The 18,432-nt window shown below is 44.5% G+C and overlaps 2 long non-coding RNA genes across 2 annotated transcripts; both read right to left on the reverse strand.

Annotated features, from left to right (window-relative positions):
• Nucleotides 1-387: 387 nt before the first annotated feature.
• Nucleotides 388-14,318, reverse strand: LOC134169125 (uncharacterized). The gene is made up of 2 exons (XR_009966781.1): nucleotides 14,006-14,318; nucleotides 388-3,423 (listed from the first exon to the last, which is right to left on the reverse strand). It is a non-coding gene; the product is annotated as an uncharacterized LOC134169125 (long non-coding RNA).
• A 1,967-nt stretch (nucleotides 14,319-16,285) lies between these two features.
• LOC134169126 (uncharacterized) lies at nucleotides 16,286-18,065 on the reverse strand. The gene is made up of 2 exons (XR_009966782.1): nucleotides 16,680-18,065; nucleotides 16,286-16,467 (listed from the first exon to the last, which is right to left on the reverse strand). It is a non-coding gene; the product is annotated as an uncharacterized LOC134169126 (long non-coding RNA).
• Nucleotides 18,066-18,432: the final 367 nt, after the last annotated feature.

Below are 18,432 nucleotides of genomic sequence, written 5' to 3' on the forward strand. Positions count from 1 at the left end.
CTAGTACTCTGATGCATACTGGAACAGCCTCAGGGATGAGCTAGTTATGTTCAGACTACATTTGTTCCACAGGGAGAGAGATTGCAGCTAAAAGTACAAGTCTTCCCTCTTTTATATCATACTGCCTTTTTGCAGAAGAGAAACATTTGGCGTACAGCTCCTCTGGCAACTCCACACCAGCTCAGAGGCTGCCTTGCAACAGAGCTATTCCTTGGAGTCCGTGTTGGACCTTATTGCTGGAAAAAGAGAATGGCTTGGCTGTAGCCTTTTTTTCTTACTGGGTTACCCACAAATCACTAATTAAAAGGAATGGATCATTAAAACAGATGAATTCAGAGTTACCAGTGAGACTTGCTAGTTTAAGGGCTGGTTTACACTGTACAAGAAAAGAAAAGAAAAAGACAGTAAACATCTTCTGATAACCTCGTATATTCCACTCATACAGCTAGCTCCTGTTTTGTGGAAAGCGATATGTACAGTGTGCATCTTTATATTATCTAGAACTTCAGAACACAAGATGGCAGTGTACATACTGTAGTGATTTCAGGCTTTGAGCTGCTCCTGCTACTCAAAGAGAGCACGTAACATTTTATTCAGTCCTGTATAAATCTGGCCATGTACTTGCGGTACTAGAAATAAACCTAAAAGTATTTGTCAACTGCAGAAACAAATGCAATTTGTCAGTAATTGAGTATTGCATGAACAAGTGTTAGGTAAAGCTTAATTCAAGATTTTATCGTACATAACAGCACTCCGGAGACATTAAAAGTCTCTTATGGAACTCCTCAATTGCAATAACAAGAGGGTATCCCTTTATGAAGGAATGGAAGCTGGCTCAGTCGCAAGAGCTTTAGAGCAAAATTGGCTGCTGGGGAAAATCACATAAGAGAGCTGGCAGCCTGAAACATGTGAAAAGCTCAGGGCTCTCAGAGGAGCAGTGCAGACCACTGGAGTGGAACAGGCTGAACAGTGTCTAAAATTGAACAGGTGCCTTCCTATAAAAAAAAACAACAAAGCAGACAACTGTTTGGCATGATGATTCAGAGAAAAATAATTCCACTGAGAAGCATCAAATTAGAGGATAGGTCTCTGGCTGAGGACAAAATCGTTGCTACACAGAGTTGGACCTTTCTGTGTGTACCTTCAGAGTAGGTTCATTTAGAGGCTCTCTGAGTACCAGTGGGCTAAGAGAACCACAGTAACAATCTCTCTAAGCAAGTCTTTTTTCTTTCGTTCAGTTGAGTAGTGGAAATAGTAGGTATAGCTAAAAAGTTGTCTTGGCTACTTCCTGAGCTGAACCCCTAGATTTGGTTATGAAACATGGCCTTATTAAAAAGGCTTGATACATAGTAGAAAAAGCCCTAAGAAAAACAGTAATATTTCAGAGTATAAAATAATCCTGGAAAGCATTATCCCTGTTGGATGTGAAGACTGACAAAATTCTAGGCAGTCCTACTTTCTCCCTGGGGGGTGCTCAGGTGACACTGCCTCCCTGCACCTGAGCTTACAACAATAACGGGCACACCAGATGGACTCTGAAGATCAAAACTCTACACCAAGGTTCATCATTTCTGGATACAGCTCTTAATTTAACATAGTTATTTGGAATTAGATCATGAAGATATACGTATTTCTCTCAGAACAGGAGTATATGTCATCCTCCATTTTACTGAGCAATGGAGAACTTCACAGCAGTGTGAGTGGAGTGTTGCATACAGAGCTTGACCAATGTTTTTGATAGAAGGTGTAATTGGGAATGCTGGTCCCCAAGTCTACTTTTCTTGTAGTCATTATGTGTGTGTGAAAATACTGCCCTGTTCCCAATCCCTCAGTCACAGTAGCTCCAGTGAAAAGTTGTCATATTTTTCATGGTGGCCCACTCTTGTCATTACAATTGAATCAATTGCTGCTTGTTATTGCCTTATGTTCCCACGCATAAATCAATGGGTTTATTCCAAGACTCTTTTTTTCCCCTCTCTCTTTCTGAGTTTGCACAAGATTGAATTTGGCATTGATTCAAATCAAATAATTCAAATGTCATTTTTGCCTGGTATTTAAACTGAAGGTGGGTTTGTGACTAAAATACAGTGTCTTACCTAGCAGTTCCAGTCATTTGGTCTGTTTGTCACAGTGGATTACAGAAAGTGTGGCATGCACAGAATTATGCATGCACTTTTCAACCATCTAAAATGGAGGATAAATTGAACATGTCATGGTTCTAGGCCAGTAATTTATATTGAGTACAAGCTGGGAAGGGACCAGAGCCAAAACCTCAGATCTAAATTACCTTGAGTTCCAGGGAAATTTTAATCCAAATAAAAACTTCACAGCTGTTCATTGTATAATTAGATGAACCAACAAGAGACCATGTCTCAGCACTCCCAAACTAAAGAATTTACAGCAGAATGGAAACTTTGTGGCTAAGTCCACAAATGACCTTACACTGACTGTTACTACTGAAGTTCCCTGTATGCAGTTATTGCCTCTTGATTTCTGCATCTGTTGTAACTGCTACACGTCTCTGTTGGCTTTGCATAAATCCCTATTCTCTGCTCTGTAAATGAACTTTTTCAGCCCGATAACATTTCCTCACTGAGAGTGTGTTACGAGGATTCAGAAACTCAAGATTTTCTATATATGGACTATTGAAGTTGGTCTTATGGTCTTTTCATTACAAGTGCTTATTCAAGGTTTGATTTGCAAGGGTGCCTCTTCCCTTTGGCAACCTTGGGAATTGCCTGCCTTTCAAATTTCTGTGAATGCAGGTACCACCAGTAATGTTCAGGTTTGGGAGGAGAAAGGAAAACATTGCCTTTTCTTGCTGCTTCTGCATGGTCTTCCCTACAGACTGTCCCTTCTTGTGTTTCTAGTCAAAACCCTACTGCTTTTTTTTATGGCCCACAGTGAAGTTCCGTCTTTAGGTAAAACAGTTCTTACTTTTCTGTACGAATCATTTCTAATCACACCTTCCTTTACTAGGTATAACCAATTTCCCCATAATCAAAGATAATATACCCTCCTCCCACAATAAAACGTAGGTGTAATAGAACACCCTCTCCAGTATTTCACAAAAGCACGTCTTTGACCCAACCCAACACAAACCAAAATTCATTTTTTCCTCACAGACCAAATGAACTTCTCCCCAAAATAAACTCTTCTCTTGACATTAAATTGTAATGACACTTGCAAATTCGGGAAGTCACAGGGCAGCAGAATTATAGAAGTCCTAGAGACACTTTAACCTTTTCACTTACTGCAAGCATCATCCCTCTGCCTTTCGTCACCCCTAATGTTAAAGGCAAGGTCTAATCTATGAGAGGATGGAGCAGGAAATGTCAGCAGGCTGGAGATTACTATCTTCTGGTCCAGCATGGACACGTGGGTGCCAGCTGGGGCTTCAGAGCTGTTCAGGGCACAGAGTGGCTGGGGAAAAGGATATTAGGAGTTATTGCTACCACTGATACATTCCCCAAGTAAACACTGACTGTTATAATGAAAGTAAAAGGCAATATATTTAAAACTGGCAAAAGTAATATGCCTGTGAAACGTGCTGGCAAATGGTATCATCAAGGCCAAGTGCTTAGCAGGATTCAGTAAAAGGTTATACATACATATTCATACATTTGTGTGGGGAATTAGATTGGGCCTGATAAAAATTCATAATGGATATAAATGTTCACAGTTCAGGGCATAAATCAGCCACCAGCCCGAGGTTAGAGAATAACTTCCCCTATAGCCAGGTTGTTACGTAACTATCCATTATATCTGGAGTAGGAAAAGGAGGTTGAAGAATAGGGCAATTTCCTCAGAGGCATCTGGGAATTACTATTGGCAGACAGCTAATTTAGATTTGATCTGGTACGAAAGTTCTTATTACATCAAATAATGTAATTTAGAATTAAAGCATATGATTTATTCTGTATTTCTTACTCTCCATGTAATCAAGCTCATTCCTGAGGGTAACTGCAAGCCTTCTTCCCCTTATAAGCCAGCCAAAGTTAGTGAAATTCACTGTTTTCTCACAGAACCTCCTTAAAAACAGCTTCAAATTTTCCAAGGAAGTCAGGCAGAGTCCCAGGAATTCAGTTTGTTGAAAAGCTGGCCAACTAATACAGCCAGCTTCCTGTCTGTGTTAGCAGAGAAAAAGCTGCATGCGTGAACCGCAGTAAAAAGCTCATACTCTGAAAAGTTCTCATTCTTGCTAAGTTTGCATAATAACCTAAAAAGACTTGCAGAGCTCCTGAAAATCACAAATTACAGCACGTGGGCTGCTCCAGGCCTGCTTTTCCTGCTTGATATTGTCAGTTCATCTCAGCAAAACAGTGTTCAGCAGACTTGTTTTCATCAAGCAGCATACCTCCAGCTCTCTTGTTGCACTTGCAAACAGTCTGCGTGCTAACGAAACACATACTGCATGCTAATAAAAACAGCCTTTGTGACCTTGCCAACAGATAGCTTGATTGAGAATCAAATCCTTAATCAATTGATTAAGAAACACTAAGTGAATACCAGGAATCGTTTACGTTCACTGCAGGGGTCAAGGGATACTAGCTGCATTCTGGTAGTTTCTGGAATGCCTGTGATTGTAATTGTAATTACAGCATAAATTCTCATCACAATACATGTAGGAAACTGAAGAGCATTTATTAACTGAACATCTCACCAATTTTCTCAAGGAAAAAGAATGGCACTTAGCAACGGTCTCTCTTAAGCATAATTCCTGTTTCATGCGAGTAATACTAGAAGCATGGCACAGTGATCACACAACACCTGGAAGGTTCTAGGGCCACAATCAACAAACACTTCGGTGTTACTAAAAAAAAATCTTGCTGCACAAACTTGAATGACCTCGTTGGACAGGTTTATAAAAGGAATGGCTGAAGAGCAGGCAGCACATGTAATGTGGTAGATGTTTCTGAAAGGTTTCAAATCATATTCCATAAAAATCTTGAAAAATTAATCCAAGCTGGCTCTGCTGGGAAAGGTGTGAGTTTGTTGAGGAGCACCTGTCCCTTGACGGGGGGCAAGGAGGAGGCCCTGTCCCAGCCAGGGCTCCCTCAGCTCCGTACCAAGCCTCTAGGTGTTGGAGGCAGGAGGTTTTGCAGGCTGTAGTCACCAGGCTGTCCTCCTGTAACATGCAGGGTCCACAGAAGTAACATGACTGCTGTCGTGGTTTAAACCCAGTCAGGTAACTCGTTCGCTCACTTCCCCCCCTTTTCTTGCCCTCCCCCTGCTCTCGGAGGGACGGAGAGGAGAATCGAAAAGAATGCAACTCCCACGGGTTGAGATAAGAACAGTTTAGTAACTAAGGTATAACACAGATCACTACAGCTACCACCAATGATAATAATGATAAAGGAAATAACAAGGGAAGAGAATACATCATCTCACCACCAGCCGACCGATAACTCGCCCCCCCAGCCCGACCAAGCTCTGACCGATACCTCCTCCAGCCCTGCCGTCTCCCAGTCCTTCCGGCTAACTCCCAGTTACATCCTGGGCATGACGTGCTGTGGTATGGAATACCTCTTTGGTCAGTTTGGGTCAGGTGTCCTGTCTCTGCTTCCTCCTGGCTTCCCCTCCTCCCTGGCAGAGCATGAGGCTCACAAAGTCCTTGGCCAAACCAAAACATCGCTTGTTATCAGCTCTGTTCCCGAGCTGAAAGTCAAAACACTGCACTGCACCAGCTACCAAGAAGGGGAAAAATGACTGCTACTGCTGAACCCAGGACATTATCCACCCCTTATTCCATACCATTCACGTCATGCTCAGATCCCATATTTTCAATACACTCTTATCTTAGTGCATAGACCAGTCCCTATAAAGCTGCTGAGTCCATCTGGTCCATGATGTCAGGCTCCATCTCTTGTAATAGTCTTCCAGAGCAGGAGAGACTGTGTGCAGTGTTCACACTCGTGAATAACCTGGGCAATAGTGTCCATTGCTAAGTCCACCCCTTGATCATGAGTCCATCTCTGTGTTGCATCTCTGCTCTGATGGCCTGAAGTGCCATGGGCCCACCAGGCTTAAAATAATTCACTGTCCCCTTAAGCAGTTTCTGCAGCTTGTTGCTGGGGACTCCATACAGCTGCCTTCCATCTCCGACGCTTCCAAAGCACTGGAGGGGCCCAGTGGACTAGATACTTGCCCATACTGTCCCACACACCCTGCCACTCATGACTGTCCAGCCTTGGGGAAAACCTCTTGGTCCCCCTATATTGTTGTCTAACCCCAGACAAGACCCAAACCTGACTCTGCTTAACTTTTGAGATCAGACAAAATGGTTGTGGGTAGAACACAGTCTGTGTGTGTGCCAACATGCTGATCCCCATCACAATCAGCAGGCAGATCCCAAGGATGCCCAAAGGCCATTCAAAACCTTCAGAACTCTCAGTTGATGCTGCTGTACTTGTCACTGGGGCTGGTGCAGCTGCTGTACTTGTCACTGGGGCTGGTGCAGCTGCTGTACTTGCCGGCTCTCCCACCGCCACCTTCTCTTTTCCCGAGTCCAGATCTTCCTCCTCTGCCTTGCTGGGAAATGCTGCGTGGTCTCCTGCATCCTCCTGGGGCTCGGCGGGCGGCTTCCGGGAAACGCTCTCGGCCGTCGCGGGGCTGGGCTCGGCCGCGGGGCTCGGCTCCTCCGCCGCCTTCTCCCGCTGCTCGGCAGCTCCTTCCTTCCTCTCCTCGACCGCCCCGACCTCCTCCACCGGCAGCCATCCCCTCGCGGCCTCCGGCCCCGCTCCCGCCGCCGCTTGGTCCCCGGGGCCGCTCTCCCGGGCCGCTTCGGCTGCCGCCGGCTCCCGGGGCCGCTCCCCCTCGGCTCCCCGCAGCCTCACGAAGATGGAGAGTAGGGTGAGGGCCAGGACGGTGAAGAGCAGCCGGACGGCCAGGTACAAGTCCACGGCCACGTCCGTCCCGCCCTGCTGCTGGAGCCCGCCCGTATTACAAGCCATTGCCATAAAGCACAGTGAGACAAGAACCTTAGCCCAGGCCCCATACTTGATAAACACTATCACAGCAAATACCGGCTCTACGTAAGTTACAACATTCTGAAGCTGTGAGATCAACAAGAACAACTCTGAGAGCCAATAAATCAGCATTGTGACGAGCTACTATTAATCCAGTCAGATCTGTCGTTATCTCAACCCTTCGTGCCCCACGTTGGGCGCCAAAAAGAACTGTCGTGGTTTAAACCCAGTCAGGTAACTCGTTCGCTCACTTCCCCCCCTTTTCTTGCCCTCCCCCTGCTCTCGGAGGGACGGAGAGGAGAATCGAAAAGAATGCAACTCCCACGGGTTGAGATAAGAACAGTTTAGTAACTAAGGTATAACACAGATCACTACAGCTACCACCAATGATAATAATGATAAAGGAAATAACAAGGGAAGAGAATACATCATCTCACCACCAGCCGACCGATAACTCGCCCCCCCAGCCCGACCAAGCTCTGACCGATACCTCCTCCAGCCCTGCCGTCTCCCAGTCCTTCCGGCTAACTCCCAGTTACATCCTGGGCATGACGTGCTGTGGTATGGAATACCTCTTTGGTCAGTTTGGGTCAGGTGTCCTGTCTCTGCTTCCTCCTGGCTTCCCCTCCTCCCTGGCAGAGCATGAGGCTCACAAAGTCCTTGGCCAAACCAAAACATCGCTTGTTATCAGCTCTGTTCCCGAGCTGAAAGTCAAAACACTGCACTGCACCAGCTACCAAGAAGGGGAAAAATGACTGCTACTGCTGAACCCAGGACAACTGCCTTATGGCTTTCTCAACAAATAGGGCAACTCCCTTAAGCACAATTAACTCTTTAACAGTGGCAGCATTATTAGCCCTGCCACAGAATCTCAAGTGAGGGTTATGATCACATGGGGTGGGCCTTGTTGGGACCATTTGACACCAGTCTTCTGCCAGCTGCATATGCCGTTTTGTTGTGTCTCCTGCCTCCTTATGTCCTCCTGCTGCTACTACTGACACCCTGCCAGCAGTAACCAATTTCCCTGTGAAGCTGTCAGCCTGCTTACAGCCCTGCTGCCTCCTTCTGCCAGCTACCAAACTGCTGCTCCAGCTCCCTCATAGGCTTCTTCCTTTCAAACATGGATCACAGCATGCTGGAAAACTCAGTATATATTGGGAAGCTCAACACAGTGTCACAAAGACATACAGTACTTTGAACTGTAAGGAGGTGTTTGAGGTACGATAGATATGGGTGGGAGGACTGTTGGGGTTTTCTTCTGTTATTTTCATCAGGAAAATAAACTTCAGCATGCTGCTGACATGTGCAATTGTACCATCACAAAAAACTGCAAATACCAGTGAAGAGAGAATTATAGATGGGGTCTAAAGAAATGATGGACTCAAAAAGTAATAGCTTTGATCTAGAGTAAGGCAAATTTCTTGGTCTCATGGGTGACCTTCAACCACCCTGACATCTGTTGGAAGGACGGTACGGCCCGGCACAAGCAATCCAGGAGGTTCCTCGATTGTGTAGAAGACAACTTCCTTCTGCAAGTAATAGAGGAGCCGACAAGGAGAGGTGCCATGCTTGACCTCATGCTCACCAACAGGGAAGGGCTTGTTGGAAATGCGACGCTCCAGGGCAGCCTTGGATGCAGCGATCATGAGATGCTCGAATTTGAGATCCTCAGGACAGTGAGAAGAGCGTGCAGCAAGCTCAGTGCCCTGGACTTCAAAAGAGCAGACTTTGGCCTCTTCAGGAACCTGCTTTGGAAGATTCCATGCGATAAGCCCTAGAGGACAGAGGGGCCCAAGGCTGTTGGTTGATATTCAAGGATCACCTGCTGCAAGCTCAAGAGTGTTGCATCCCAACCAGAAGGAATTGCAGCAGGAGGGCCAGAAGACCTCCTTGGATGGATAAGGAGCTGCTGAGGAAAATTCAATTGAAAAAAGAGGCTTATAATAAGTGGAAGCAAGGACAGGTGGCGTGGGAAGAGTACAGGGATGTTGTCCGAGAAGCTAGGGACCAGGTTAGGAAAGCGAAGGCCCAGTTAGAATTAAACTTAGCTAGAGGTATTAAAGATAACAGAAAGGGATTCTACAGGTACAGACTAGGGAGAACTTAGGCCCCCTCAGGAAGCTCTTGGGAGAACTGGCTACACAGGATTTGGAGAAGGCTGAGGTTCTGAATGACTTCTTTACCTCAGTCTTCACTGGCAAATGCTCTGACCAAACCACCCAAGTCTTAGAAGGCAGATGCAGGGACTGTGAGAATGAAGACCTTGCGCCCACTGTAGGAGAGGAACTGGTTTGAGACCATCTTAAACATCTGAACGTGCACAAGTCCATGGGTCCTGATGAGATCCATCCGCGGTCCTGAAGGAGCTGGCAAATGAAGTTGCGAAGCTGCTGGCCATCATATTTGAGAAATCGTGGCAGTCAGGGGAAGTTCCCAATGACTGGAAAAAGGGAAATATAACCCCCATTTTCAAGAAGGGGAAAATGGATGATCCAGGGAATTACAGACCAGTCAGTCTCACCTCTGTGCCTGGCAAAATCTTGGAGCAGATTCTCCTGGATGGCATGCTAAGGCACATGAAAATCAACAAGGTGCTTGGTGACAGCCAGCATGGCTTCACTAAGGGGAAATCCTGCCTGACCAATTTGGTGGCCTTCTGTGATGGGGCCACAGAACTGATGGACAGGGGTAGAGCAGTTGATGTCATCTACCTGGACTTGTGTAAAGCGTTTGACACTGTCCCACACGACATCCTTGTCTCTAAATTGGAGCGACATCAATTTGATGGATGGACCACTTGGTGGATAAAGAACTGGCTGGATGGCCGCACACAAAGAATTGTGGTCAATGGCTCAATGTCCGGCTGGAGACCAGTAACGAGTGGTGTCCCTCAGGGATCGGTGTTGGGACCGGTCTTGTTTAACATCTTGTTTAACTGCTGACATGGACAGTGGGATTGAGTGCGCCCTCAGCAAGTTTGCCGATGACACCAAGCTGTGTGGTTCGGTTGATACGCTGGAGGGAAGGAATGCCAGCCAGAGGGAGCTTGACACACTTGTGAGGTGGGCTGATGCCAACCTCATGAGGTTTAACCATGCCAAGTGCAAGGTCCTACACCTGGGTCGGAGCAATCCCAGGCACAGCTACAGGTTGGGCAGAGAAGAGATTCAGAGCAGCCCTGTGGAGAAGGACTTGGGGGTGTTGGTTGATGAGAAAATGAACATGAGCCAGCAGTGTGGTCTCGCAGTCCAGAAAGCCAACCGTATCCTGGGCTGCATCAAAAGGAGCGTGACCAGCAGGTCGAAGGAGGTGATCCTGCCCCTCTACTCTGCTCTTGTGAGACCCCACTTGCGTGCAGTTCTGGTGTCCTCAACATAAAAAGGACATGGAACTGTTGGAACAAGTCCAGAGGAGGGCCACGAGGATGATCAGGGGACTGGAGCACCTCCCGTATGAAGACAGGCTGAGGAAGTTGGGGCTGTTCAGTCTGGAAAAGAGAAGGCTGCGTGGAGAGCTCATAGCAGCCTTCCAGTATCTGAAGGGGGCCTATAGGGATGCTGGAGAGGGACTCTTCATTAGAGACTGTAGTGACAGGACAAGGGGTAATGGGTTAAAACTTAAACAGGGGAAGTTTAGGTTGGATATAAGAAGGAAATTCTTTCCTGTTAGGGTGTTGAGGCACTGGAATGGGTTGCCCAGGGAGGCTGTGAATGCTCCATCCCTGGCAGTGTTCAAGACCAGGTTGGACGAGGCCTTGGGTGATATGATTTAGCGTAAGGTGTCCCTGCCCACGGCAGGGGGGATGGAACTTGAAGATCTTAAGGTCCTTTCCAACCCTAATGATTCTATGATTCTATGAAAATATGCTATGATAAATAGCATACAAATATTCCAAACAATTTTTCAGTGGAAGAATAGCATGAATTGGAAAAGAGAATGATGGGAAACTCTTTCTTTTGCCCTGGCAGCTAGATGCAAGTTTGCACAGGATATGGCAAGGCAAAAGAGCAATGGGATTTTGGACTGTGCATGAGGAGCTGTAACAGCATAAGATTAACTAATTTTCTTTATGATTTTGGCCTAAAATACTCAGTTCTATCCAGAGCACTGTCAAAAAGACAAAAGATAGATGAGACAGAGTTCTGAAAAAAGTCAGAAAAACGATCAATGGCTGGAGGCCAGATTTGTTTGGACAAACATGTATAAGTTCAACTTGTCCAGACCTCTAAGAGTGATTAAGGGGAACCCATAATGGACAACTTCTTCTGGAACAGAGTACTTAGAAATACAGAGTAGAAAAAAATGGTCAGCAGGTCATGGGCTGCCAGAGATCCCAACACTTCTTTGTTAGCTGCTACTGACCAGCCACCAAATTACGCTAGTAGCAGGTCTCAAAAGGGTGCATAGAAGCGAGGGTTGCATTGATGTTCTGAGAATCAAGCTTAGGTTTTGTTTCCTTGGAAAGTCACTTCCAGAGACAAACCTTCCTGTATTTAAATAAAAAGTAGGCACACGGTCCAGTATAGTGCTGAGGATCACACTGCCTGCGTGATACTGCTTCCTATTCAAGTCCAGTCTCCATCCATAGACACGGGGGGCTATGTCTTACACTCTCCCTACAGCAGATGAGGAGTGGCAACACCATGTAGATAAATAATGACATACTTAGGAGAGGAGAAAGAGATGCAAGTTAAGCTAGAAAGAAAAAAAAAAAGAACAATACAAAATGCCGACAGAAACACCATGACTCCAGGGTTTCTGCACTTCTGTTGCCTTCATACTGAGGCATAGAGGACAGGTTGACACTGGAAGCCAGTCTGTGCCACTTGGTGAAGGCATTACCTATGCTGCCTAGCTAGCAGTGAGGCTGCATGAGCATTCTTGTGCAGCACTGGCATCTGCCCTCTTACCTATGCCCATCCTCACAACCCTCAGCACACTTGGACATTAGCATCCCACCAGATGTATCAGGACAGGCTCAGCGCTGGCAGCCGCCGATAGCTAACAGGTTGCTGTGTAACAGCCCTGCGGATGCGAAGCAGAGCATCTTCTGCATGCGGCTGCTCCAAAAGCAGCTCTTGCAGAACAGTGTGAACAGAGTCAGCAGGTTGCTTAGATTTTAAACATGGTAAGTAGGGACTGCTTGCTGAGTATGGCACATGACAAGAGGTTGAAGGAGTAAAGAGCATATTGCATTCCCATGTCATGTGAATATCACGAGGGAAATCTCAAAAAAAAAGAAACAAGGAAAAAAGTGGCAATAAATCAGCCAGTGTCTCCCATTCTCTTTGAAAATCAGAACAGGAAATCACTTGGAGCTTCCCCTATTTAGCAAATGCTTTTGTTACAGCAATGACATACTGAGATGAGTTAGAAGATAAGGAAAGTATTTCCTAGAAGAGATGATGACTGTATCATGGATTAAACACTATTTGGGTTACTGATTCTATTTGTATAGATACAGCTAGTATACTAAAATACTTTGATAGGACAGATACTCTACCCAACGTTTGTGTTATGTCTTGCATCATGAAAGTCAAAGAGACCTCATTATTATTCTTGTTTTCACATTTTCTGGATTTTTTTGGGTGCAGAAGGGGCAACACAAAATCCTTGAACAATTATAGTTTGCATTTGAGAAATGTCTAGGCTCTCTGAGCTCCTGGGAACACTTGAGAATTTAAAGGGAAAGAAAGATAAGCAGGAGCTGTGTCAGCTCACCTATGGCATAAATGCACTCCAGCACTTTGAGGTTGGTGGGGAGTTCAATAGCATATCAGACATGGGCTTCTGACTCCAAAGCACGTGATGCACATGAGACTCTTTGTAGTATGCTTCCTTATAGTTAGTCTGGCTTCAGCAGTTCAAGTCAGAAAGTCTTTTAAAACCATTCCCAGTATATTCAGTGCAACGCAGGTTGCAAATGTTTCTATTCATGGAATTTAAGTTGGATCTTAAATCACTATATATACGGGGTCATCAATTCTGGGATAAGTTTCTTCAATATTTAATTCTAGAACAGTTACTTTATTCTAGAATTACTCCAGAATTGTCTTGGCTCCTGAAGGTCATAGAATACCCTTGAGCAGACATACTGACGTTGTAGTATGCCCTGGGTAAAACAAGAATTAGGATTCTAGTTGGGTTAGGAGCACAGATCATAGAATTTATTTTCTGCAGATGCCAGGACATTAAACCTTTCAATTGTTTTCCCACCAAACTGAATGAGGCACTTCGTTAATACAATTACCTCTGTATAATTGGAAACTAAATCAACAATGACTGTGTGATTTGAATATTACTTTAAATAATTTCATTTTTATGATGCTATTTTGTTGTACATGGTATTGCCAAATAGCTTATTCATTTTCCTGCTGACTGTGATTTGAGTTCGCACCTTTCTTTGAGAAGGAAGAAGCATATTTTCAACCTTCTTAGTTTTCTGGGATGCAGTGCACATTGCTTTTAATTATTCAGGCTGACACACATTAACACTAGAAGTGCATAGTCCATACTGAATGAAACAAGAGGGAACGATCAGGCAGATTATAACTACCCTGGGTAGAGGAGTGAGCACAGGAGGTCTTTGGCAAGGCCCTTAAAGGAAAACAAGAATGTGGGGTGACAACCAACAAAGAACTTGAGTATCGTGAAGGATTTCCCTTACTCCTTTCAGAGGCATGTCCCTAGTCACTGCATGTTCACTCTTCTGGAAAGTAGCCATTTTAAAGTATGCGGACAGATAACAGGGATAAGAGCCACAGACTGCTCATTCTGTGTCACGGTCCTTTTGGATCTCTCAAATTTACAGGTCAATATACTCTGTAAGTTAAACTTTGTTTTATGAGCTCATTTGGAAAGAAAACAAATACAAGAAACACGGGTTCAATCCCCTTTGTACAGGCTAGTCTAGCACATGAATTCACTAATTCAACACTGAAGTCACAATGTTTCTAACTCACAAGTTCTCTAATTCATAATTCACAATACATTAACTCATAACTTGTAACTCGTGCATCTACGAGCAAAATAATTACCTAGCCAACAGTGAGAGTGCTCATCCTTCCTCCTCTGTCATGCTGCAGGCATTGCCTGTACCACACCAGGAAGCACAATCATTAGTGTTTTATCATCAGTGTTTTCATCATAAATCCAAACCAAAGCACCATACTAGCTACTATGAAGAAAATGAACTCTATCCCAGCCAAAACAAGCACATTCTTCACTCCTTATTCCATACCATTTACATCATGCTCAGGCCCCACACTATCCAATAGATCCTCAGTAGCCCCTTTCCCCCTTTCCATCCTTTGATATATACACAGATATCATTAGCTGATGGACCACCCCTGTAAATGTCTCATGAGTTCATTAGTCCATGACTTGAGTTCTGTCTGTTACGGTGGTCGCTCAGGACAGGAGAGGTGGTGTGTTGTGTGAAGTTACTTGGCCAGCTCAGGCTGGGTCACTGCTGTACTTGCACTGCCTCTTGTAAGACTGGTCCTCCACTGGTAGTGGTTCCTGCTATAATAATCCCATAATATGTAACTGGAATCATAGATTACAACAATTTAAAGTTATATCCATCACAGTCTCTGCCTCTGATCCCTTTGGACACCACAGTGTACTTTCCTTGCCTCTGCTCCAGCATGAGCTTACCAACAGACCCCAGTCCCTTAGGGGTGGATTTGATCCAGTGTGGACCTACTCATGGGCCACAGTCCCTTCAGGGGTGTGTACCTGCTGTGCTGTGGACTTTTCCATGGCCACAGATACTTCAAGGTGTACTTTCTCCCATGTGGACTTACTCTTGGGCTGCAGTCCCTTCAGGGGTATACCTGCTGTGGTGTGGACGTATCTGCAGCAACAGATGGTTCTGCTCTGACATGGATTTACCCACAGCCACAGACAGTTTGGGATGTCCTGCTCCCACATGGATTTACCCACAATTCAAGTCCTTTCTACTCAAATTGACACTGGAGCTCCAGGCTGTCCAGCACAGCAGCACAGGAACAGCAGTGATGCCCTGGCAACTGGCCATCAGCCAGTTCATGCACGTGGTCACTGCTGTTATCAAAGTGCTCCCAGGCACCACTGGGTAAGATGATAAGACCTACAGCAAACAGCAAGACCAAAAAGCAGCCGCTAACAAGCAGCAGTTGTACAGCAAGCACAGGAGCCTAGTAATTAATAGCTAAACAGCTGTATCAGCTATAAATTCAGCCTAGCAAACTTCAATCAAATCTGTCATTACCTTGAACCCTTTGAGCCCCACACTGAGCACCAGAAAGGACTGTTGTGGTTTAACCCAGCTGGCAACCAAGCACCATGCAGTCACACTCTAACTTTTCTCCAGTGGGATTTGAGAGATAATCAGGAGGGTAAAAGTGAGAAAACTTGTGGGTTGACATAAACACAGCTTAGTACGTAAAGCAAAAGCTGTAGTAAAGCTTTTGTAGTAAAGGCAAAGCAAAGTAAAGAATTTGGGCACTATTTCCCATTGGCAGGCCATCCCCAGGGAAGCAGGGCTCCATTACATGTAATGGTGACTTAAGAAGATAAACAGCCTAACTCTGAAAGTCCCCCTCCCTTCCTCCTTTTTCCTGCAGTGCAACTTTTACCGCTGAGCACAAAGCCATATGGTATGGAATATCCCTTTGGTCAGCTGGGGTCAGCTGTCCTGGCTGTGTCCCCTCCCAACTCCTTGTGCACCTCCAGCCTACTTACTAGTAAGGCAACCTAAGAGAGAAGGCCCCAGCACTATGCAGCAATAAGTAAAACATCCCTGTGTTATTAACACTGTTTTCATCACAAACCCAAAATACAGCCCCATACAAGCTATGTGAAGAAATTAACTCTATCCCAGCCAAACCTAGTTCAGTAAATACATTAAAATAATGTTTAGTTGACCAAAAGGTCAGCATGAAAGACACAAGTTCAACAACTAAGAAATGTACTTTATCTTGGTTTTCATGAAGCTAACTTAATAGAAGGTGAATTTTTAATGTGCAATAGTGGTAAAATGTGCTCCCAGAATTACAACTATCTGTTGAGATCTGGTTGCTGTTGCAAAAATGAAGGACTGTAGAGTGATACTGTCACAACAGCAGGCCTTCTCTGAGTAAAAACGGGTGTGCGTGTATGTGTGTGTGCAAAGTGCCTCCGAAGGCTTCTAAAATACTGCCACAAAGGGGCTAACTTGTCTTTTATGTGGTTTAGATGTATTGTTCTCAAGAACCTTTCAACTTGAAAGGAAATTAATTTCTAAGGTTAAGTCATCAAGCCATAACAAGACCGAAACTCTGACAATCACGCACTTAAAGCATTTCAGTGTCAGTTTATTCTACAGGATGAGACAAGTACCAGCAGTAGATAAACCATTCCTAATTCCTCAGAGACAAATTTAAAGTTGAACTTTCCTCAGGAATAATAAGGGTCTATATTCTACATGTTCACACTCATGTACAAAACCCTACCATTTCTTGTATTTCCATGGTTCCTGGGAATAAGATCACAACCAATACTTAATGTCTGCGATGTGGAAAAGGCTGCAGCCATATAGCAACTATTTTACTAATAGTGGAGATGGTCTTCTCCAAGAAGTGAAGAAAGAACCAGCTACTGTACTTTTGACTGTAAGTTAGCCTCATCTAACTTTCAGATGGTAAGGGTGAGAGAGATGAATTCCACCCATTGTGGCTGAGAACATACCATCTTATGCCAACAACCAAGCAGGGTTCCATGGCCCATCTTATGACGGTGCGATGTAAGAAGGGATGTGCCACATGTGAGGCGGATTCTATTGGTCCTTGGCTTACATCTCATGCAGAGTTCTGTGTGAAACAGAGGATGTCTCATCACGGAGTGAAAAATACATTTTGCTTCACTGAATCCTTTCATCAGTGTTTTTCTAGTGATGTCACAGGGACTAGTTTTAAAGTGAAAGTTCTCATTAAAAATGTAACAGCGAAAAAACTCCTAGTCAAAATCCCAGCTCCTCATTCACTCCTCATTAGAGCTTCAGTCAAAGTAGCCACTGGCTCAAAGTTAAAGAACTCAGTGTGACTTAAGTGCACTTGGCAAGTCAAGACTTGTCTTCACCATACTTCAGAGGTTTGAAAGGTCTTATTCCAACAGATACTTTCTTCCACTGTCCTTTTGTTTGAAGGAATCCAAACTAGCAAGGTCTTTAAAATGTGTATTTTCAGCAGTAGGTGGCATTATGAAGTTTTTATCTTCACTTATTCTAATATAAAAAAATATAAAATGTTATGCAGATACATTAGAAAGAACTTCATCAGAATGTTGTTAATAGTGCATGATCTGAAAATATGGCCAGATCTTTCCATTTTCCTAGCATTTTAAAGTGTTTTCCTAAAAAGTCTAATGTGAGAGTAGGAATAATGGGAATGTCTAAAATAAAAACAGGTAACTTCAATATAGTATTTCAGCTACTTTAAATTTCCTAGAAATGATGTCTATTCATTTGCATGTAAGCTGTAATATTGTAATAATGGGTGTCAATACACATAGACTAGGTTTGTAAGTTTTATAAGCTAAATGAACATATTCTGTAACAGGAATACAGCAAATGGAAAAAGCATTTGGGTTTTTATGTGCTTGACCAAAAGTTCGTATTTACAGACAGAGACCAAAGCATTATATGTGGGCTCACATTTCTTTATATATACCATATGGAGATGTTACTATATCCCAAATATACTCCAGTATTAGAAGGATGCAATGTTAGTAGAAAACATTTTCCAGGTACTTCAGGCTGCCTAACCAAATGAAAACAAGAATATTGCAGAAGTATTGCTCATACTTTGTTTCAGGAAGCCCCTAATGCCATACAAGCCCTTCGTCAGCAGCATACAGTGGGAATAGTGCAGAGATGCAGAATTTTCATTAAGCTGGTTTTTGGGTGGCTGCCTGCCGGTCAGAAGTGAAGCACTGGTCTGCTTGAGCTCAAGGTGTGCAGATAACGAAAGGAGAAATCAAGCAAGGAACACAAATTAAATATATAGTCAATGCCCTTTTATCTGCCCTGGCCAGAAGTGTCCTTGCCTTTTTCTTCCACCCCAGGCTCCAAGTAAGCTGTTTCTGCACTATGGCAGCACCTGATATTCACGTTTGCTTTCATTTTTCTTTCTGACATTGTGTATTACTCATTTCGTGCTAACTGGGTCTTCTGCTTGCTGGGTCTTTTTTAACACTGGATAGTCAAAACCTGCTACTTGATAAAAACATAATTTGCAAGGAGCTGGCAGCAGCTGTACTCAAAGGCTTTCTAACTTGTGACAGCCCACTTCTGTTTCTCCAGAGCCCTTTCAGCTGGCGTCAGCTGGGTTCTCTTTCAGACCGCAGAATAAAGCGGTACTACAACAGCACACGGGAATAAGAAGTCCTGCTGCTGGCTGCCCTTTGCCGACGCATCATCCCCCGGCGGGGCCGCGGAAGCACG

Source organism: Pezoporus occidentalis, unplaced genomic scaffold (assembly GCF_034315485.1).
Source record: "Pezoporus occidentalis ecotype Australia unplaced genomic scaffold, CSIRO_AGI_Poc_V1 ctg332, whole genome shotgun sequence".
Taxonomy (NCBI): domain Eukaryota; kingdom Metazoa; phylum Chordata; class Aves; order Psittaciformes; family Psittacidae; genus Pezoporus; species Pezoporus occidentalis.